Here is a 23,672-nt window from a genome sequence, read left to right as displayed (position 1 = left end):
CTTCCCTGGTGGCGCAGTGGTTGAGAGTCCACCTGCTGATGTAGGGGACACGGATTCGTGCCCGGTCCGGGAAGATCCCACATGCCGTGGAGCGGCTGGGTCCATGAGCCATGGCCGCTGAGCCTGCGCATCCAGAGCCTGTGCTCCACAATGGGAGAGGCCACAACAGTGAGAGGCCCGCGTACCACAAAAAAAACAAAAACAAACAAAAAACCCCACAAACACATAGAGGATAAACAATACGTTACTAAATAACCAAGAGATCACTGAAAAAAATCAGAGGAAATCAAAAAATACGTAGAGACAAATGACAATGAAAACATGACAATCCAAAACCTATGGGATGCAGCAAAAGCAGTTCTAAGAGGGAAGTTTATAGCTATACCAGCCTATCTTAAGAAACAAGAAAAATCTCAAATAAACAATCTAATCTTACACCTAAAGGAAATAGAGAAAGAAGAACAAACAAAACCCAAAGTTAGCAGAAGGAAAGAAATCATAAACATCAGAGCAGAAATAGATGAAATAGAAACAAAGAAAACAATAGCAAAGACCAATAAAACTAAAATCTGGTTCTTTGAGAAGATAAACCATTAGCCAGACTCATCAAGAAAAAGAGGGAGAGGACTCAAATCAATAAAATTAGAAATGGAAAAGAAGAAGTTACAACAGACACCACAGAAATACAAAGCATCCTAAGAGATTACCACAAGCAACTCTATGCTAATAAAATGGACAACCTGAAAGAAATGGAGAAATTCTTAGAAAGGTATAACCTTCCAAGACTGAACCAGGAAGAAACAGAAAATATGAACAGACCAATCACAAGTAATGAAATTGAAACTGTGATTAAAAATCTTCCAACAAACAAGGTCCAGGACCAGATGGCTTCATGGGTGAATTCTATCAAACATTTAGAGAAGAGCTAACACCCATCCTTCTCAAACTCTTCCAAAAATTTCAGAGGAAGAAACACTCCCAAACTCATTCTATGAGGCCACCATCATCCTGATCCCAAAACCAGACAAAGATACTATAAAAAAAAAAAAATTACAGACCAATATCACTGCTGAATATAGATGCAGAAATCGTCAAAAAATACTAGCAAACAGAATCCAACAACACATTAAAAGGATCATACACTATGATCAAGTGGGGTTTATTCCAGAGATGCAAGGATTCTTCAATATGTAAATCAATCAATGTGATACACCATATTAACAAATTGAAGAATAAAAACCATATGATCATCTCAATAGATGCAGAAAAAGCTTTTGGCAAAATTCAACACCCATTTATGATAAAAACTCTCCAGAAAGTGGGCATAGAGGGAAGCTACCTCAACATAATAAAGGCCATATACGACAAACCCACAGCAAACATCATTCTCAATGGTGAAAAATTGAAAGTATTTCCTCTAAAATCGGAACAAGACAAGGATGTCCACTCTCATCAGTATTATTCATAGTTTTGGAAGTCCTAGCCATGGCAATCAGAGAAGAAAAAGAAATAAAAGGAATACAAATTGGAAACGAAGAAGTAAAACTGTCACTGTTTGCAGATAACATGATACTATACATAGAGAATCCTAAAAATGCCACCAGAAAACTGCTAGAGCTAATCAATGAATTTGGTAAAGTTGCAGGATACAAAGTTAACGCACAGAAGTCTCTTGCATTCCTATACACTAATGATGAAAAATCTGAAAGAGAAATTAAGGAAACACTCGCATTTACCATTGCAACAAAAAGAATAAAATACCTAGGGAGGGAATAAACCTACCTAGGGAGACAAAAGACCTGTATGCAGAAAACTATAAGACACTGATGAAAGAAGTAAAGATGATACCAACAGATGGAGAGATATACTGTGTTCTTGGTTTGGAAGAATCAATATTGTGAAAATGACTCTACTACCCAAAGCAATCTACAGATTCAATGCAATCCCTATCAAATTACCAATGGCATTTTTTACAGATCTAGAACAAAAATCTTAATATTTGTATGGAGACACAAAAGACCCTGAATAATCACAGCAATCTTGAGGGAAAAAAATGGAGCTGGAGGAATCAGACTCCCTGACTTCTGACTATACCACAAAGCTACAGTAATCATGACAATATGGTAATGGCACAAAAAGAGAAACACAGATCAATGGAACAAGATAGAAAGCCCAGAGGTAAACCCATGCACCTATGGTCAACTAATCTATGACAAAGGAGGCAAGGATATACAATGGAGAAAAGACAGTCTCTTCAATAAGTGGTGCTGGGAAAACTGGGCAGGTACATGTAAAAGTATGAAATTAGAACACTCCCTAACACCATACACAGAAATAAACTCAAAATGGATTCGCGACCTAAATGTAAGACCGGACACTATAAAACGCTTAGAGGAAAACATAGGAAGAACCCTCTTTGACATAAATCACAGCAAGATCTTTTTTGATCCACCTCCTAGAGTAATGGAAATAAAACCAAAAATGAACAAATGGGACCTAATGAAACTTAAAAGCTTTTTCACAGCAAAGGAAACCATAAACAAGACAAAAAGACAGCCCTCGGAATGGGAGAAAGTATTTCCAAACAAATCAAAGGACAAAGGATTAATCTCCAAAGTATATAAACAGCTCATGCAGCTCAATATTAAAGCAACAAACAACCCAATCCAAAAATGGGCAGAAGACCTAAATAGACATTTCTCCAAAGAAGACATACAGATGGCCAAGAAGCACATGAAAAGCTATTCAACATCACTAATTATTAGAGAAATGCAAAACAAAACTACAATGAGGTATCACCTCACACCAGTTAGAATGGGCATCATCAGGAAATCTACAAACAACAAATGCTGGAGAGGGTGTGGAGAAAAGGGAACCCTCTTGCACTGTTGGTGGGAATGTACATTATTGATACTGCCACTATGGAGAACAGTATGGAGGTTCCTCAAAAAACTAAAAATAGAACTACCATATGACCCAGCAATCCCAGTACTGGGCATATACCCAGAGAAAACCATAATTCAAAAAGATACATGCACCCCAATGTTCATTGCAGCACTATTTACAATAGCCAGGTCATGGAAGCAAACTAAATGCCCATTGACAGACGAATGGATAAAGAAGTTGTGGTACATATATATAATGGAATATTACTCAGCCATAAAAGGGAACAAAATTGAGTCATTTGTTGAGACATGGACGAATCTAGAGACTGTCAGAGTGAAGTAAGTCAGAGTGAAGTAAGTCAGAAAGAGAAAACAAATATCGTATATTGAAGCATGTATGTGGAACCTAGAAAAATGGTACAGATGAACCGGTTTGCAGGGCAGAAGTTGAGACACAGATGTAGAGAACAAACGTATGGACACCAAGCGGGGAAAGCTGTTGGGGGTTGGGGATGGTGGTGTGCTGAATTGGGCGATTGGGATTGACATGTATACACTGATGTGTATAAAACTGATGACTAATAAGAACCTGCTGTATAAAAAAATAAATAAAATTAAATTAAAAAAATAAAAAAATACTAATACTAAAGTTTCTTTGGGTTATTTGTATGGAAATATGTTAATATAAATGTTTCAGACATTACATGAAATTCCTAAAAATCTTATATGTTCTGGTATAATGTTATAAGTCATAATTCTAGTTATTACTTTAAAATGTTTATCTCAGAAATAATTAAATTTCCTTGTCAATTGCATTGTTATGAACTTTCAACAAATCTTTAACCATGGTCATTTTTAAGTCTTTTGTCATTTACAGATAGTTCTGGGCGTACTCTGATGCTTTTGCAAAAATGTTCGTATACAAGGGTTTCATCTTCAAGGAATTCATGGAAAAGACTCTGACAAGTTAGGTTTCTGGTAACTGATTATACTGCTGAACTGAATGAATAAGCATTTTCAGAACTCTAATGGAAAACTGATGAATTCATAAAAGTGCTAACAAAAGATCAAGATAAAAAAATTAATTACATAGGACTGAGTGAACTGATGAGGATGATTATAATTTTGTGACTTTCTGTTTGAATAATTTAAAAAAGATACATTAAGAATCAATATTGTTAAAATGACCATACTACTTATGGCAATCTACAGATTTAATGCAATCCCTATCAAAATACCAATGGCACTTTTCACAGAACTAAAACAAATAATTTTAAAATTTGTATGGGAACAAAAAAGACCCCAATTAGCCAAAACAATCTTAAGAAGAGCAGAGCTGGAAGAATCAAACTCCCTGACTTCAGACTATACTACAAAGCTACAGTAATCAAAAAAAATATGGTACTGGCACAAAACAGACACATAGATTCATGCAACAGGATAGAGAGCCCAGAAATAAACACACACACTTATGGTAAATTAATCTTTGACAAAGTAGGCAAGAATATACAATGAAGAATAGACAGTCTCTTGAATAAGTGGTGCTGGGATAACTGGATAGCTACATGTAAAAGAATGAAGTTAGAACATTCTCTAACATCACATACAAAAATAAGCTCAAAATGGATTAAAGACCTAAATGTAAGACCAGATACTATAAAACTCCTAGAGGAAAACATAGGCAGAACATTCTATGACATAAATCACAGCAATTTTTTTGGATCCACCTCCTAAAATAAAGGGAAAAAAACAAAAACAAATAAATGGGACCTAATTAAACTTAAAAGCTTCTGCACAGCAAAGGAAACCATCAACAAAACAAAAAGACAACCTACTGAATGGGAGGAGAAAATATTTGCAAATGATATGAAGGATAAGGGATTAATATCCAACATATATAAACAGCTCAACACACACACACACACACACACACACACACACACAAATCCAATTAAAAAATGGGCAGAAGAACTGAAAAGACATTTTTCCAAAGAGGAAATACAGATGGCCAACATGCACATGTCAATATCGCTAATCATCAGAAAATGCAAATCAAAACCACAATGAGTTGTCACCTCACAACTGTCAGAACGCCTATCATCAAAAAGAACACAAATAACAGTGTTAGTGAGGATGTGGAGAAAAGGGAACCTTCCTACACTGTTGGTAGCTATGTAAATTGGTGTAGCCACTGTGGAAAACAGTACAGAGGTTTCTCAAAAAACTAAAAATAGAACTACCATATGACCCAGCAATTCCACTCCTGGGTATAAATCTGAAAGAAAAAGAAAAACCAAAAAGATACATGCACCACAATATTCATAGCAGCATTATTTACAATTGCCAAGATATGGAAGCAACGTAAGTAGTCATCAAGAAGTGGCCATAAAGAAGATGTGGTATAGATATATACAATGGAATACTACTCAGCCATAAAAAAGAATGAAATGTTGCCATTTGCAACAACATGGATGGACTTGGAGGGCATTATGCTAAGTGAAATAAGTCAGACAGAGAAAGACAAACACTATATGATAGCACTTACATGTGGAACCTAAAAAATACAACAAACCAGTGAATATAACAAAAAAGAAGCAGACTCTCAGGTATAGAGAACAAACTAGTGGTTTGCAATGAGCGGAAGGGCAATATAGGGATGGGAGAGAGGGATGTACAAACTACTGGGTGTAAGATAGGATACAAGGATGTATTGTACAATACAGGGAATATAGCCAATATTTTATAATAAATGTAAATGAAGTGTAGCCTTTAAAACTGTATTAAAATTTTTTTAAAAAAGAAAGAAATGCTCACTTGGGGGATAATATTATAAAAGTAAAGAAATAATTTCCATAAAAATCAGGACACTGGATTGTTCTCACGGATGAGGGAGGGCTGTGATTTTAAGGGACTACAGAGAGGGCTACTGGGATGGCTGGCTAGATTCTATATCCTGATGGGGCAGGTGGTTAAGATGCTCATCTTGGAAAAAATCATCTAGCAACATATGTCTTATGCAATATTCTGTATCTGAGTTATAGTTATCAGTTTTAAAAGCATAAAAATTAAAAATGACATGTTCAGGACTTCCCTGGTGGTCCACTGGCTAAGACTCTGTGCTCCCAATGCCGGGGGCCCGGGTTCGATCCCTGGTCACAGAACTAGATCTCACATGCCACAACTAAGAGTTCGTATGCCACAACTAAAAGATCCCGTGTGCTGCAACTAAGACCCGGCACAGCCAAATAAATAAATAAATATTTTTTTAAAAAATGACGTGTTCAAAGTAGCAACAATATGACCGATAACTTTACCAAAACAATAGAATGATAGCTTGAAAGTGCTGAAAGAAAATAACTGCCAACTTATTCCATAACCAGAAAAAAGTATCTTCCATAAACTGAGTTAAAATAAACTTTCAAACAAAAGAAAAAAACAAAACAATAAGCCTGGTAGAATTCATCTGCAATAATGAATTGCAGGCTAAAGGAAATACTAGAATTCAATAATGAATTGCACGCTAAAGGAAATAACTAGAGTACTATGAAAGAGGAAGCCTGGAGATGCAGTGTAGAATGAAGAGCCACAAAATGGTAAAATATGATTACATCTAAATGAGCATCACCTATATAAAATATAATGATGCGATATGATGCTTAAAATATACAAACAATAAAAACAGGCTAATAATAGTATGTTAAGTGAGGAGGAAAATAATAAAATTAATATGTTCATTTATATTCAACTTAAAAAAAATACTTGTTTTTAATCTTTAATGTAACCATCAAAATAATAAAAAAAGAAAGTAGCACAAGTTAATGTGGTAGGAAATTAAATAATACATGCTCAAGCCAAAAAGAGGCAAAATAGAAGGAAATACATAATATAGAAGGGGTAGAATGAATAGAAAACAGTAGATTTATATCCAAATATATCAGTAGGTATGTTTAATATGAACAGACTAAATACTACAATTAAAACACAATGATTGCCACATTGTATAAAAATGTCAATATATGCTATTTTAAAAATCCCCTTAAATATCAACAGAAAGGTTCAAAGTGTAAGAATGAAAAAATATATTTTCGGGCTTCCCTGGTGGCTCAGTGGTTGAGAGTCCTCCTGCCGATGCAGGGGGCACAGGTTCGTGCCCCGGTCCGGGAAGATCCCACATGCCGCAGAGCAGCTAGGCCTGTGAGCCATGGCCGCTGAGCCTGCGCATCCAGAGCCTGTGCTCTGCAACGGGAGAGGCCACAACAGTGAGAGGCCGCGTACCGCAAAAAAAAAAAAAAAAAATGTATATATATATATATTTTTTTCCATTCCTCTAAAACACTAAGCATATAAAGCTATTTTAGCTATAGCAATATCAAATAAAGCAGACCTAAAGAAACATTATTACTAGAAATAAAGACATTAAATACTATAATTCCATTTATATGCATCTAATCACATAGCTCCAAAATATACAAAGCTGAAATTGTTAGAACAGGCAAATTAAAACAGGCAAATTATATTGGGAGATTTTAAAGAAGTGTCTCTCAGTATCTGCTAGAATTGGCAGACAAGAAAAAGTCAGTAAGGATAAAGAAAAACTGAACCACATTAGCAAACGTGACCTAGTTGTCAAGTACACTAAACTCAACAAAAACAGATAACATGTGTTTTTTCTTAAGTGTACTTGGAATAAAAAATGACCATATCCTGGGCATAAATAAGGTCTCAAAAATTTCAGAAGACTGAAAAATCAAGTGTTCTCAAGACATAGCAGAATAAAGCAAAAAATTTTTTTAAAAAGAAAAAATAAAATTCCCCCACCCAAAGAATGTTTGGAATTCTACAAATACACTTTTAAATAACCCAAAGGTAAAAGAAAAATTACAAAGGAAATTAGAAATAGTAGTAAAATTATGACACTACTTAGAAAGAAATCTATAGTCTTAAATACATGTATACCTTAGGAGAAAGCCTAAATTTAATGACGTGAATAGTCACCAAAAGTTTTTAAGAGAAAGATAAGCAAATTAATTCCACAGAAAGGAGAAGAAAAGAAATGATATAGACCAAAAATTAATAATGTAGGAAAAATACATACAATAGAGAAGTAAAACCAAAAGTTGGTTTTTCAGAGGAAAAAAGTAACAAATCTCATAATTCCTTTGTGAGACTTATAATAATCTCCCTTTTATCACCATCATAGAGAAGTGATTTAAAAAAAAAAACAAGAGCAAACATTTATTAAACACTTTCTATATGCCAGTGTCATTCTAAGTATGTTACATATACTAATTCTACTAATACAAGAAACCTATCAGGAAACTGTTAACAGAGAAGTAATTTGTTGAACAAACTGGTTCCAGACAGAGCCTTCATAAAACAGCACACAGCTGGTATGTAGTAGCAACTCAATTCATCTCAGTTAAACTTACTAATCAACTTCAAACTATTAAAATTTAAACCATACTATTCCTTGGCAAATCACATACCCTATCCTTCCTGATTTATTCTTTCATTATACTATTTTGGCATATTTATATAAAAATCAGTACTTTTAAAAATAATTGGAAGATCTGGCAACATTGCGCCTGAATTCCTATATGGCAACACTTAACAAGGGCTGAGCAGTGGCTTTCTCCTACAGAGAGGTCATAGACTTACTTTCTCTATTGGTCACAATACTCAACACCTACCCTAACTTTTTTTTTTTTTTTTTTTTTGCAGTACGCGGGCCTCTCACTGCTGTGGCCTCTCCCGTTGCGGAGCACAGGCTCCGGACGCGCAGGCTCAGCGGCCATGGCTCACGGACCCAGCCGCTCCGCGGCATGTGGGATCTTCCCAGACCGGGGCATGAACCTGTGTCCCCTGCATCGGCAGGCGGACTCTCAACCACTGCACCACCAGGGAAGCCCTACCCTAACTTTTGAATGCATCTGACTTCATGACTTCCTGGATTTCAGGATAAAGTCTATGCTTCCTATTCTGCTTTTTCCACGATTTGGCCCAACAAGAACCTTCTGCTTTAACTGGATTATACCTAACAATTTCCAGAATGAGTTTTATATAAAAACATGAATTTCTAGAGAGTATAGGCTTATAGGATTAAGTCACATTCTCTTTATTTCTGTCAAAAGGCACCAGAAACTGGGGTTCAGATGTGATAGCAAAAGGACTGGGGTCTTTTTTGAAATGATCTTATATTTTCTTGAATTAAGTCAAAATGCTGAGTGTTTTCTCCTCATTCAACTGGGTTTTATTTTCAATAGGATCTTTTGTGATCACTGACTTCCATTAGCTTGTTTGAGGTGGGTTCTCTTCATTTATAAAGGATTGGCAAACTATGTTTTACACTCCTCTGTACTAATCAAATATTTAATGATTTTTGAAGGACTTTTTCACTGTCCCAGAAGAGCCTCATATTTAAATTCTTTGTGAAATAAAAATACGTTTTTACTTTTAAAAATTCTTTGTGATGTAATGTAAAAACACTTAATGTTTATATTTAATAAGGTCTACCATTCTCTGTGAGTATCCTTCAAGCAGGTCCAACATGGACTTTGGTCTGACCTGTGTCTAGGGAGTGTGTTTTAGTGTACAGCTCACAATGTGTGTCTCTGGTATGTTAGTGTTTGTTTCTGAACATGGATCTTGTTTTCACATGTTAAGGTTTAGGCATATTATTAGGCTTACATGTATCAGATTGTACTTTGTGGGTTTATCTCTGTAGAGCTTAGTGGTTAAGATCAAATAGTATTAATCTGGACTCAAATCTTGGCTCCAACCAAGCTAAGTAGCCATGTGACCTTATATAGAAGTTACAACTTTTCTGAGGCTCAGTTCCTCATCTTTGAAATAGTACTTTTTAATAGTACTTACTTTGTAAGATTATTGTGAGGATAAAATGGAATAATAAATACATGTATAGTACCTGGACTATAGTGAATGTTTAATAGTTATTATTCCTATATAAATAATTTCAGTTTTTCTCTGGAAGAACAATAACATTTCCTACTTATGCTTTTTATTCTTATACTTAATCGTATACTATGCCACACTGTTTTAATCTTTCACACTCATTTTTTAGTTTATAAAATAATCACTGGATTATACAGGTTCCTTATGGAAAATCTGATTTCATGAAAATATCCCCAGTGCTTTGCATAGCGCAAGGTACAGAGCATGTAGATATTAGAGGAAAAATGTTCAACATATACTTAATGAAAGAACATAGGCAAAAAAAAAAAAAAAAGACTAATTTGAAGAGTTTGTGTTCAGGCTGCTCTTAATGTAAAACCACTTAAGATACTGAGATTTAGTGTCCAGTGTAAGCCAACATGAGCCACCTTACTGCCTTCCATTCGAGAAAGGCAGGTCAGAGACAAAACAAATTAAGGTAATTAAAAGAAGTGATGTGACACATGGAGGCTAAACAATACACTACTTAATAACCAAGAGATCAGTGAAGAAATCAGAAAAACACCTAGAAACAAATGACAGTGAAAACACGATGACCCAAAATCCTATGGGATGCAGCAAAAGCAGTTCTAAGAGGGAACTTTATAGCAACACAATCCTACCTTAAGAAACAGGAAACATCCCAAATAAACAACCTAACCTTGAACCTAAAGCAATTAGAGAAAGAAGAACAAAAAACCCTCAAAGTTAGCGAAGGAAAGAAATCATAAAGATCAGATCAGAAATAAATGAAAAAAAATGAAGGAAATGATAGCAAAGGTCAATAAAACTAAAAACTGGTTCTTTGAGAAGATAAACAAAATTGATAAAGCATTAGCCAGACTCATCAAGAAAAAAAGGGAAAAAAAGACTCAAATCAATAGAATTAGAAATGAAAAAGGAGAAGTAACAACTGACACTACAGAAATACAAAGGATCATGAGAGATTACTACAGGCAACTATATGCCAATAAAATGGACAACCTGGAAGATATGGACAAATTCTTAGAAATGCACAACCTGCCGAGACTGAACCAGGAAGAAATAGAAAATTTGAACAGACCAATCACAAGCACTGAAATTGAAACTGTGATTAAAAATCTTCAAAAAAACAAAAGCCTGGGACCAGATGGCTTCACAGGCGAATTCTATCAAACATTTAGAGAAGAGCTGACACCTATCCTTCTCAAACTCTTCCAAAATATAGCAGAGGAAGGAACACTCCCAAACTTATTCTACGAGGCCACCATCATCCTGATACCAAAACCAGACAGAGATGACACAAAGAAAGAAAACTACAGGCCAATATCACTGATGAACATAGATGGAAAAATCCTCAACAAAATACTAGCAAACAGAATCCAACAGCATGTTAAAAGGATCATACACCATGATCAAGTGGGGTTTATTCCAGGAATGCAAGGATTCTTCAATATACGCAAATCAATCAATGTGAGATACACCATTTTAACAAACTGAAGAATAAAAACCATATGATCATCTCAATAGATGAAGAGAAAGTTTTTGACAAAATTCAACACCCATTTATGATAAAAACCCTCCAGAAAGTAGGCATAGAGAGAAATTTCCTCAACATAATAAAGGCCATATATGACAAACCCACAGCAAACATCGTCCTCAATGGTGAAAAACTGAAAGCATTTCCACTAAGATCAGGACCAAGACAAGGTTGCCCACTCTCACCACTCTTATGCAACATAGTTTCAAAAGTTTTAGCCCCAGCAATCAGAGAAGAAAAAGAAATAAAAGGAATCTAAATCGGAAAAGAAGAAGTAAAGCTGTCACTGTTTGCAGATGACATGATACTATACATAGAGAAACCTAAAGATGCTACCAGAAAACTGCTAGAGCTAATCAATGAATTTGGTAAAGTAGCAGGATACAAAATTAATGCACAGAAATCTCTGGCATTCCTATACACTAATGATGAAAAATCTGAAAGTGAAATTAAGAAAACACTCCCAATTACCACTGCAACAAAAAGAATAAAATATCTAGGAATAAACCTACCTAAGGAGACAAAAGACCTGTATGCAGAAAATTATAAGACACTGATGAAAGAAATTAAAGATGATACAGATAGATAGAGAGATATACCATGTTCTTGGATTGGAAGAATCAACATTGTGAAAATGACTCTACTACCCAAAGCAATCTATAGACTCAATGCAATCCCTATCAAACTACCACTGGCATTTTTCACAGAACTGGAACAAAAAGTTTCACAATTTGTATGGAAACACAAAAGAACCCAAATGGCCAAAGCAATCTTGAGAATGAAAAATGGAGCTGGAAAAATCAGGCTCCCTGACTTCAGACTATACTACAAACCTACAGTAATCAAGACAGTATGGTACTGGCACAAAAACAGAAAGATAGATCAATGGAACAGGATAGAAAGCCCAGAGATAAACCCACGCACATATGGTCACCTTATCTTTGATAAAGGAGGCAAGAATATACAGTGGAGAAAAGACAGCCTCTTCAATAACTGGTGCTGGGAAAACTGGGCAGGTATATGTAAAAGAATGAAATTAGAACACTCCCTAACACCATACTCAAAAATAAACTCAAAATGGATTAAAGACCTAAATGTAAGGCCAGACAGTATCAAACTCTTAGAGGAAAACATAGGCAGAACACTCTATGACATAAATCACAGCAAGATCCTTTTTGACCCACCTTCTAGAGAAATGGAAATAAAAATAAAAATAAACAAATGGAACCTAATGAAACTTAAAAGCTTTTGCACAGCAAAGGAAACCATAAACAATACAAAAGACAACCCTCAGAATGGGAGAAAATATTTGCAAATGAAGCAACTGACAAAGGATTAATCTCCGAAATTTATAAGCAGCTCATGCAGCTCAATAAAAAAACAACCCAATCCAAAAATGGGTAGAAGACCTAAATAGACATTTCTCCAAAGAAGATATACAGATTGCCAACAAACACATGAAAGAATGCTCAACATCATTAATCATTAGAGAAACGCAAATCAAAACTACAATGAGATATCATCTCACACCGGTCAGAATGGCCATCATCAAAAATCCAGAAACAAGAAATGCTGAAGAGGGTGTGGAGAAAAGGGAACCCTCCTGCACTGTTGGTGGGAATGTAAATTGATACAGCAACTATGGAGAACAGTATGGAGGTTCCTTAAAAAACTACAAATAGAATTACCATACGACCCAGCAATCCCTCTACTGGGCATATACCCTGAGAAGACCATAATTCAAAAAGAGTCATGTACCAAAATGTTCTTTGCAGCTCTATTTACCATAGCCCGGAGATAGAAACAACCTAAGTGTCCATCATCAGATGAATGGATAAAGAAGATGTGGCACATATATACAATGGAATATTACTCAGCCATAAAAAGAAACGAAATTGAGTTATTTGTAGTGAGGTGTTTGGACCTAGATAGAGTCTGTCATACAGAGTGAAGTAAGTCAGAAAGAGAAAAACAAATGCCATATGGTAACACATAAAACGGAATCTAAGAAAAAAAAAAAGTCATGAAGAACCTAGGGGTAAGACGGCAATAAAGACACAGACCTACTAGAGAATGGACTTGAGGATATGGGGAGGAGGAAGGGTAAGCTGTGACAAAGTAAGAGAGTGGCATGGACATATATACACTACCAAACGTAAGGTAGATAGCTAGTGGGAAGCAGCTACATAGCACAGGGAAATCAGCTCGGTGGTTTGTGACCACCTAGAGGGGTGGGATAGGGATGGTGGGAGGGAGGGAGACACAAGAGGGAAGAGATATGGGAACTTATGTATATGTATAACTGATTCACTTTGTTATAAAGCAGAAACTAACATACCATTGTAAAGCAATTATACTCCAATAAGGATGTTAAAAAAAAAAAAAAAGAAGTGATGTGATTGTCTTTCACTTCTGAGTAGGACGGGGTTGTTTGTGTGTGTGTGTGTACATGTATACTTATATATATATATATTTAAGGCATTAGATAGCTGCTTAAACAACAGTACTAGTGATGCCAAGATTCCTGAGGGGAGAGGTGAGTTAATAGTCTGCAGCTGTTATTTTCCTGGGGGCATTTGTGGATTCTGAGAATAGAACAAAATGTTGAGAATCTATGCTTTGTCACAGGTCCACTGCCAGAGGACAAATATACCAGCAGTGTTTTGGCAGTCTTACTATGCTAGATGGACAAAATTAATAATCTGAGAGGCCAAAACCCAATGAGACACGATGGGTGCAAAACTGACCTGATGGGTCCCTCAAGACACTCGCAGAATGTCTGAAACTATGCAGGGTGAAGGGACAAAAAAAGCTCAGCAAAAGCCTCTGAAAAGCAGAAGCGATTTTCAGCTGTCTTGCCTGAGAAGATGAGAGTCATAAATAGTACCTATGAGAAGGAAGGGGCCTAGAACCACACCAACTCTCAGGTAAAAGCCCAAAGGGCTGAAAATTAAGAACTTGACAGTTTTGTTTTTTGTTTTTTGTTTTTTTTTTTTAATATTTAGGATTTAGAGAAAAACTGCAAAGATAAAGAGTTCCTGTACACAGGAACTTCACCCTTCACCCAGCTTCTCTTAATGTTAACATCTCATGTAACCACAGTAAATTTTGCAAAAACCAAGAAATTAACATTGGTACAATACTATTACCTAAACTGCAGACTTTATTTGGATTTCACCAGTTTTTCCAATAATGTACTTTTTCTGTTCCAGGATCCAATACAGGATACCATGTTGCATTTAGTCATCATTTCTCCTTAGTCTCCTCCAATCTGTGACAAGTTTCTGTTCTCCCTGTTTCTCATGATCTTGACATATTGTCAGGTATTTTGTAAAAAATTTCTCAATTTTTTAAAAAATTATTTATTTATTTATGGCTGTGTTGGGTCTTCGTTTCTGTGCGAGGGCTTTCTCCAGTTGTGGCAAGCGGGGGCCACTCTTCATCGCGGTGCGCGGGCCTCTCACTATCGCAGCCTCTCTTGTTGCGGAGCACAGGCTCCAGACGCGCAGGCTCAGTAGTTGTGGCTCACGGGCCTAGTTGCTCCGCGGCATGTGGGATCTTCCCAGACCAGGGCTCGAACCTGTGTCCCCTGCATTGGCAGGCAGATTCTCAACCACTGCGCCACCAGGGAAGCCCTCAATTTGGTTTTGTCTGATGTACTCTCATGTTTAGACTAACTTATGGGTTTGGGGGAACCATATGACACAGACGTGCCCTTCACATCCCCTGATATCAAAGGATACATGCTATCAACATGAGTTATCACTAGTGATGTTAATCTTGATCACTTTGATAATAAGGTGGTGTCATTTGCCAGATTTCTCCACCTAAATTACTATTTCTTTTTTCCATGCTCTATTCTTAGACATAAACCAAGTCCAGCCCACACTCAAGAAGAGAAGAATTAAGCTCTATCTCCTGGAGTGGGCAATATCAACAATTATTATTTAGGATTCTTCTGTAAGGAAGATTGGTCCATTCTCACCGTTAGTCATTCATTGTTTCACTTACATCAGTGTGGGCTCATGGATATTTATTTTATTGTTTGGATTATAATTGATACTAATGCTATTTATTTCGTTGCTCAAATTATTCCAGAAATGGCCACTGGGGCTCATTCAGGTTGCTCCTGTGTCCTTTCTTTTTTTTTGAGTTTTTATTTATTTTTTATACAGCAGGTTCTTATTTTCTATTTTATACATTAGTGTATAGATGCCAATCCCAATCTCCCAATTCATCACACCGCCACCACCCACCCCCCCACTTTCTCCTCTTGCTGTCCATAGGTTTGTTCTCTACATCTATGTCTCTATTTTGATATGCCCCTATTCCCCTCACCTTTCTTGAACAATTCCTCACTTTCCACACTACAAGATGTTCTATGCTAATCTTCTGTTTTCCCTGCTCCACCCCGAGAATTAGCTATTGCTCTAAGAAAAAAGCCCTGGTAACTTTCACAGAAAATAGGTATTTAGAAATACATGATAGGTATTAGATCTGGGAGCTGGGTATCCATGTTGCTATTGGGTTGTCACTCCTTCTAGGCCCTTTCAGAGGGCAAAGACAGGAAATATGTGTGTATACTAACCCATGTATATTCATATATCTATATCTCTGAATTAATCTATCTGTATATATTAAAATAAACATGAATTAAAACTGTCATCTCAGACTCTAACCCAACTTCCCAGGGTTCATTCTAGCTTTTCCCCGTCTTGTTTCTTTATAACTTCTTTTTTCTGACAATAAGAAACCTGGTTGTTTTATCCACAATTTATTTACTTATTTATCCAACTCTCATATAGATGTAATATCAGAATTGTTAGTCCATATCTCTGTATGAAACACATTTATCTACTAGAGCAGGGGTTGGCAAACAGCTCCCAGGGCAATTCTGGCCCTTTGCCTGTTTTGGTATAGCTGATAGCTGAGAGTAATTTTTACATTTTTAAATGACTGGGGGGATAAAACAGAATATTTCATGAAAATTACATGAAATTCACATTTTAGTGCACATGGATAAAGTTTTGTTGAAACACAGTCATGCTCATTTGTTTATGTGTTGTCTATGACTGCTTTCATGCCATATCAACAGAGCTGAGTAGTTGTGACAGGGACCCTATGGCACACAGATTCACAAAATATTTACTATCTGGCTCCTTCCAGAAAAAGTTTGGTGATCCCTAAACAAGAATATAGTGATCATGTAGTTCTTTTTGGCTTTAGTGTTACAGTATCCAGCCAAAATACCATATTCCAAAGTAATTTAGATAAGCTAATTTAAAGATACGTCTTGTATTTTTAATACTGCTAGTTTAATATAATCTACATTAATTCTTCAGAAGACCCAACATCACACTTTTAATTTTTAATACAATAAATTTAACTCTTTCTAATGTACATTTTTCTAGGAGTTTTGACAAATTCATAAAATTATGTATCAGTCACACCAGTATATCAGGCAGTTCCTGTACCCTAAAATTCCCCTGTGAGGCTGGTTTCTTTGTAGTTGACAGCTTGTGCATCTCCTAACTTTTGCTATTTTAACAATGTCATATAAATAAAATCATACAATGTGTAGCTTTGGGTTCTGGCTTCTTTCATTTAGCAAACTAAATTTAAGATGCATCATGTTGTAGCATACATTAATAGCTCATTCTTTTTTATTGCTGAATTATATTCGATTGAATGGCTATACCAGTCTGTTCACCATTCACAATTAAAGTGCATCTTGTTTGCTTCTAGTTTTTGGTAATGATGAATAAAGTTTCTATAAACATTCATGTACAGGTTTCTGTGTGAAGATATGCTTTCAATTCACTTGGGTAAACAGCTAAGAAAAGGATTGCTGGGTCATATAAGTGTATGTTTAAACTTATACATAACTACCTTCAAACTGTCCTCAAAAGTGGCTGTACCTCTGAGCATTCCCACCAGCATCGAATGAGAATTCCTGTTGCTCCATATCCTTGACAGCATTTGCTACTGCAAGTTTTGCAGGGTTTCTTTGCGGCACTGGGGTCGGGGGATGTTTCTGTTTAACAAATTCTAGTATGTGTGTAGTGCATCTCAGGTAGTTTTAATTTGCATTTCTGTAAAGACTATTGAGCATCTTTTCATATATTAATTGGATAAAAATGTCTGTTCAGATCATGTGCCCATTTTTCAATTAGCAATAATCGCACCTCGGATAAACCTCATTGGCTACGATACTGCCACTGCGCAAAGCTTCATGTGCCCATTTTTAATTGGGTTATTTATTTTCTTATTGTTGAGTCTGAAGAGTTGTTTTTATACATTTTAATTATGGATATAAGTCCTTAATTATATATGTGATTTGCAAATATTTTCATTCACACAAGGGCTCGTCTTTCTATTCTCTTAACAGTGTCTTTCACAGAGCAAAAGTTTTTAATTTCAATGAAGTTTAATTTATCAATAATTTTGCTTTTCCTTTATGGATCATGTGTTTGGTGTCATATCTAAAGTCATTGCTAAATATAAATTAAGTGGATTTTCTACTATGTTTTAGGTTTAGGATATATATATATATATATATATATATATATATATATTTGTTGTTGTTGTTGTTGTATGCGGGCCTCTCACTGTTGTGGCCTCTCCCGTTGAGGAGCACAGGCTCTGGACGCGCAGCTTCAGCGGCCATGGCTCACGGGCCCAGCCGCTCTGCGGCATGTGGGATCTTCCCAGACCGGGCACGAACCCGTGTCCCCTGCATCGGCAGGCGGACTCTCAACCACTGCGCTACAAGGGAAGCCCCTAGGATATATTTTGAATTATGTGTCAAGGAGCTTGTTTTTGTTTTCATTTATCGACAACCATGTGTTAAAAAGACAACAAATGCAAAGACTCCATTTAATTGACTTTGTACTTTTGTCAAAAATCAATATTTGTGTGGGTCTATTTCCAGAGTATCTCTCCTATTCCTTGATATCTGTGTCTATAATTTAGTCAATACTACAGTCTTCATTGCTATGCTTTACAGTAAGTCTTAAAATTAGGTAGTGGGTCCTCCAACTTTGTTCTTTTCAGAACTGTTTTGGTTTTTCAAGTTCCTGTGCTTTTCTATACATCCTAGAATCAGCTTGTCAATATCTATTTAAAAGCTTGATGGAGTTTTATCATTTCATTGAATCTAGAGTTCAAACTGGGGAAAATTGACATCTTAATTTGGAGTCCTCCAATCCATGAATATGGTATATCTCTGATTAGTTCTATCTTTTTTGATTTCTTTCAATGGTGTTTTGTAGTTCTCAGAATGCAGATCCTGCATTAGGTATAATCCTGTTAGAATTATACCTAAGCATTTCAATTTCTGGTGCTATTGTAAACTGTATGGGTTTTCTAAATTAAAATTCCAATTGTTCATTGCTGGTATATAGGAAATATTACTTTCTTTGTATTTTGTGACATTGCTAAACTCACTTATTAGGAGCTTTTAGGTTGTTTGGAATTTTCTACATAGATAACCATATCCTTTGCAAATACAGTTTTGTTTCTTCCCTTCTAACCTTTATGCCTTTTATTTATTTTTCTTGCCTGTCTGCATTATCTAAGACTCCCAGTATGATGTTAAAGGAATGGTGAGAGAGGGCATGCTTGCCTTGTTTCTGAGCTTAGGGGGAAAGTATTCAGTCTTTCACCATTAAGTATAAAGTTAGCTGTAGGTTTTTCAAAGATGGTCTTTATTAGGTTAACGAAGTATCCTTCTACCTCAACTTTACTAAGAGTGTTTATCATGAATAGAGTTGAATTTTGTTGGATACTTTTTCTGCCTATTGAAATGACCCTGAGAACAAATATGTATCTAATCCTATGTTAATCCTATTCTTCCTATGTTAATAGGAGGAATTTACATTGCATTTCTGGAATAAGCCCACATGATTAGGATGTATTTTCATTTTTATATACTTCTGGTTCTAATTTGCTAATATGTTGTTAGGGATTTTTACATATATGTTCATGAAGGATTTTGGTCTGTATTTTTCTTTTCTTGTAATGTCATTGTCTGGTTTTGGCATCAGAAGAAATGTTGATATCATAAGATGACCTGGGGAGTATTCTTTCTTCTAGTTTCAGGAATGTGTAAAACTGGCATTATGTTTTCCTTAAAGGTTTGGTAGAATTCACTAGAGAAAGCCTCTGGGCTTAGCGTTTTCTTTTATGGAAGATTCCTAACTCTAAATTAAATTTCTTTAATAGATATACAACCATTGCAATTATCTATTTCTTTTTGAGTTAGCCTCGGTAGTCTATGTCTTTCAAGACGTTCTTGAAAGTTATGTCTTTCAAGAAGTTTCAAATAGTTTTCACAGCAATGTAAACAGAGCAGAAGACAGGATTAGCAAACTAGAGGACATTTCAAAAGAAAGTATCTAAACTAGAAAGAAAGAGAGAGAAAAAAAAGAATTAAAAACATCAAAATAAGCATAAGATACATATGATACACAGTCTAAAGACCTTATATAAATGTAACTGGAAATTCCAGATGGACAGTAAATAGATATTGGGGCAGAAGCAATGTTTAAAGAAAGAATGAACAGGTTTTCCAAAACTGCTGAAAGATATCAACCTAAAACTTTAAGAAGCTCTGCAAACTTAACGTAGAATTGATCCAAGAAAATTACATCTAGGTATATCACAGTACGATTACTAAACACAAAGTTGAAGAGCAAATCTTAATTGCAACAGAGGGGGGAAACTCCACATTACTGCAAAGGAATGACAGCTGACTTTTCAACTGACACAAATGAATGGCTTCTTTAAAGTGCCCAAGGAGGGAATTCCCTGGCAGTGCAGTGGTTAGGATTCTACTTTCACTGCTTTCACTGCCAAGGGCACAGGTTCAATCCCTGGTCAGAAAACTAAGATCCCATAAGCCATGTGGTGTGGCGGCAAAAAAAAAAAAAAAAAAAAAAGTGCCAAAGAAAATAACCACCAACCTAGAAATTGATAACTTTATATCTAGTAAAACCACCCTACACAGAAGTAAAATCATGATGTTTTCAAACAAACAAAACTGGAATTCAAAGCCAGGATAATAACATGAAAGAAAGTACTAAAGGGAGTTTTTTGGGCAGGAGGAAAATGACTCAAAAATCCAAATGGGAATATGGAATTGCAGGAAAGGATGAAGAATAATAGAAAGGGTAAATATGTGATTAAAAATTACTATGCAAACAAAATTAATTTGTTGTGTGTTTTATATATGTAGAATCAAAATTCATCATAATAGATGTTCAGAAGAAGAGGTGGGGGCTTCCCTGGTGGCACAGTGGTTGAGAGTCCACCTGCCGATGCAGGGGACACGGGTTCGTGCCCCAGTCCAGGAAGATCCCACGTGCCGTGGAGTGGCTGGGCCCGTGAGCCATGGCCGCTGAGCCTGCGCGTCCGGAGCCTGTGCTCTGCAATGGGAGAGGCCACAACAGTGAGAGGCCCGCGTACGGCAAAAAAAAAAAAAAAAAGGAAGAGGTGGGTTAAAAAAAGAGTTAACTGTTTTTAGGTCCCAACATTACTGGGGAGGTCAGCAAAGAAATAATTTGTTATATATGCAAGTTGAAATCTCTAGGGAAATGAATAACAGAATAGTAAAAAAATGAATAATGAGTTAATAAAAAGGAAATGGATAATTAAAAAGTTACTAATCCAAATAAAATCTGCATCAATCTACATAAAAATTCTAGATTTTCATTATTGGAAAGAAATCTCATGTGCTATTCACAAGATACGCACTTTAAATATATTGATAAAAAGCAAAGGATGGAAAAATATACACCATGCATATACTAGGGAAAAGAAAGCTGCTGTAACTATACAACTAGTAGACAAAGCATACTGTGAAACAGGAAATATTACTAGAAACAAAACGGAAACGTTTACATAAGAGGTTTGTATCGTAGTCTGAAATCTGTATCCAACTAACAATTTGGCTTCAAAATACATAACATAAAATTAACAGAACTAGAAAGAAAAACAGACATATTCACAATCATAAAACTTGAAACTTTCATGAAATTTGACACCTACCTACCACTATACAGAAAAAAATAATTCCAACAAAAAGCCTTTAGAAGAAAACATATGATAGAATCTTGAACTAGACTGATGGAAGAAATTTTCACATATTGAGGTATGGGGAATCATTCTGGCTTGTACATCATTTGGCTTGAACTTTATGCTAACTAGAGCCAGCAGTCTTATGGTCTGTCAAATGTACATTGTACAATTGCTTTAACTAAAAACAACAACAACAGCAAATAACAAAAATGCACTTTGCACTTACCAGACTGTTTAGAATGTCCACTTGGAAGATAGGGATAAATGTGGGCCCTTTCTATGACACTAATGCTAGTACTCCCTCGAAGATGCGGTTCCCTTCTCAGACACTGTGGTCATGCTGACTCGCTGTGTATGTGCTAATCAGTCTCTTTGGAAACTTTGAAGGACTGTACCCCTGTCATGTCTGATGTTTGTTCTTTGTTCTGACAAGATATGAAACTGAGGTTCAGGCATCCAAAATGGAGCCAGTTGGTCACTGTGGATGTGGTTTCAGACATGTTCCTGCATCACTAAGACCTTGAAATTTTCTGAACTGTATCAAACTCAAGGATACCACCAGCAGTTCTCAAAACAACATCTGCAGCTGCAGCCAGCTGCAACCTGAAGGTCTCAAGGTCTCCCCCTGTGACTACACAGCCATTTCGGACCCTAACCAATCCTTACTTAACTCATCTACCCAACTGTAACTCTGCGGTTTTTGCTGATATAAGCCTCCTCCGCTTTGTAGTCTGGCAGAACACAATTCAAGTGCTTCTCCTTCACAATTCAAGTGTCCTCGGCTATAGTCCTCAGTCTGGCTCTAATAAAGCTCTTCTCTATTCCTATTTTGGATTTATTATTTCTGTTGACAAGACAAAAATTGTAAAAATGCTAATAAAAAAAGATAAATTTGATTCATTGTATGTAAGAACTTCTTTTCATCAAAAGATACCATTAAGAGAATGAAAAGGCAAGGCACAGAGTGGAAAAAGAAAATTGCAAAACATATATCTGACATATCAAAAATCAACATGGAACTTTAACAAAACAAAAAAAGAGACAACTCAGTACAAAAATAGGCAAATAACTTGAACAAGTACTCACAAAAGAGGATATCCAAATAGCAATAAACAAATGTACTAGTCATCAAGAAACAGCAAATTAAAACCATTATGTTATAAAAATATTTCTCACTATCAAAATGCCAAAATTAAAATACACACACACACACACACACACACACAACCTATCAGTAGTAGCGAGGACAAACTGAATTCACACAGGCTGGTAGTGGGAGTGTAAACTGTTAAAATCACTTGGAAAAGTCTTTGGCGGTATCTAGTAAAGCTTAATGTTTACACACTCTATGAGTAATTCCACTGGTAGGGACATACCCAAATAAAATGTATACAATGTTACCCAAGGAATAAGCTGTTCATAGCAGTTCTAAAATAGCTCAAACCAGAAACAACCCACATGTCCATAAACAGAGGAATGCATAAATCAATGGCAGTATTTTCACACAATGAAATACCATGCAGCAGCAAGAGTGCAGAACCATATAACAAGATGTCTGTATTGCAAAAATGTCTGAATTGAAAAAACAAAATGAAGTAACTACGAAAAGAAGGGAAAAGACATGGTTGGATGTCATTTGTATAAAGATCAAAAATATACGATACTAATCTTGCTATTAGAAGTTAGGATAATGTTAACCCTGGGAGTGACAGTCACTGGGACTATCTATATTACACTTTGAAAACAAATTTAATTTAAAATCAATATGCATACAGAAACTTTCAACAGTACAAACTGATGTCAATGTCACATAATCCAGTTATATCTCCAGGACTAAGCTTGGTGTCCAACATGACTCATGATAAACAATTGTTTTTAAATTAATGACTGAAACAAGAAATCAAACACAAAAAGAATAATATACTGTAATTATTTCCCAGCTGTTGTTCATATATATGTTTATTTGCCTTATGTCAGAAAGTATTCTCATACTGATCTTCTCTAATATTAAACCTGATAAACCTGACCTCTTCTTTTCCTCTTTTAAGTTTTAATTAACATAAAAATCAGCTGGGAAACTTCTCCAAAATACATATGTCTCATCCCATCTCTCGTTCTACCATTTAATCAAATCTGTTTGCAGGAAATGGAATTGCTTTATTCTGGGTCACAAAACAAGGGTTCCCATATTTTGAAGGCTGTGAAAAAATTATCATAAAGTCACTACTTACTGACTCTTT

At 35.8% G+C, this 23,672-nt stretch overlaps 1 protein-coding gene and 1 pseudogene across 2 annotated transcripts in view; both read right to left on the bottom strand.

Moving 5' to 3' along the window:
- The window catches only part of SPATA6 (spermatogenesis associated 6), a 163,263-nt gene that overhangs the window by 39,331 nt on the left and 100,260 nt on the right, over window positions 1-23,672 (bottom strand). The gene's annotated exons all lie outside the window — the stretch shown is intronic.
- LOC115860544 (U4 spliceosomal RNA) lies at window positions 17,455-17,585 on the bottom strand (annotated as a pseudogene).

This window comes from Globicephala melas, chromosome 1, assembly GCF_963455315.2.
Source record: "Globicephala melas chromosome 1, mGloMel1.2, whole genome shotgun sequence".
NCBI lineage: Eukaryota > Metazoa > Chordata > Mammalia > Artiodactyla > Delphinidae > Globicephala > Globicephala melas.
The sequence above is the reverse complement of the archived record's forward strand: the minus strand, read 5'-3'. Positions and strand labels throughout refer to the sequence as shown.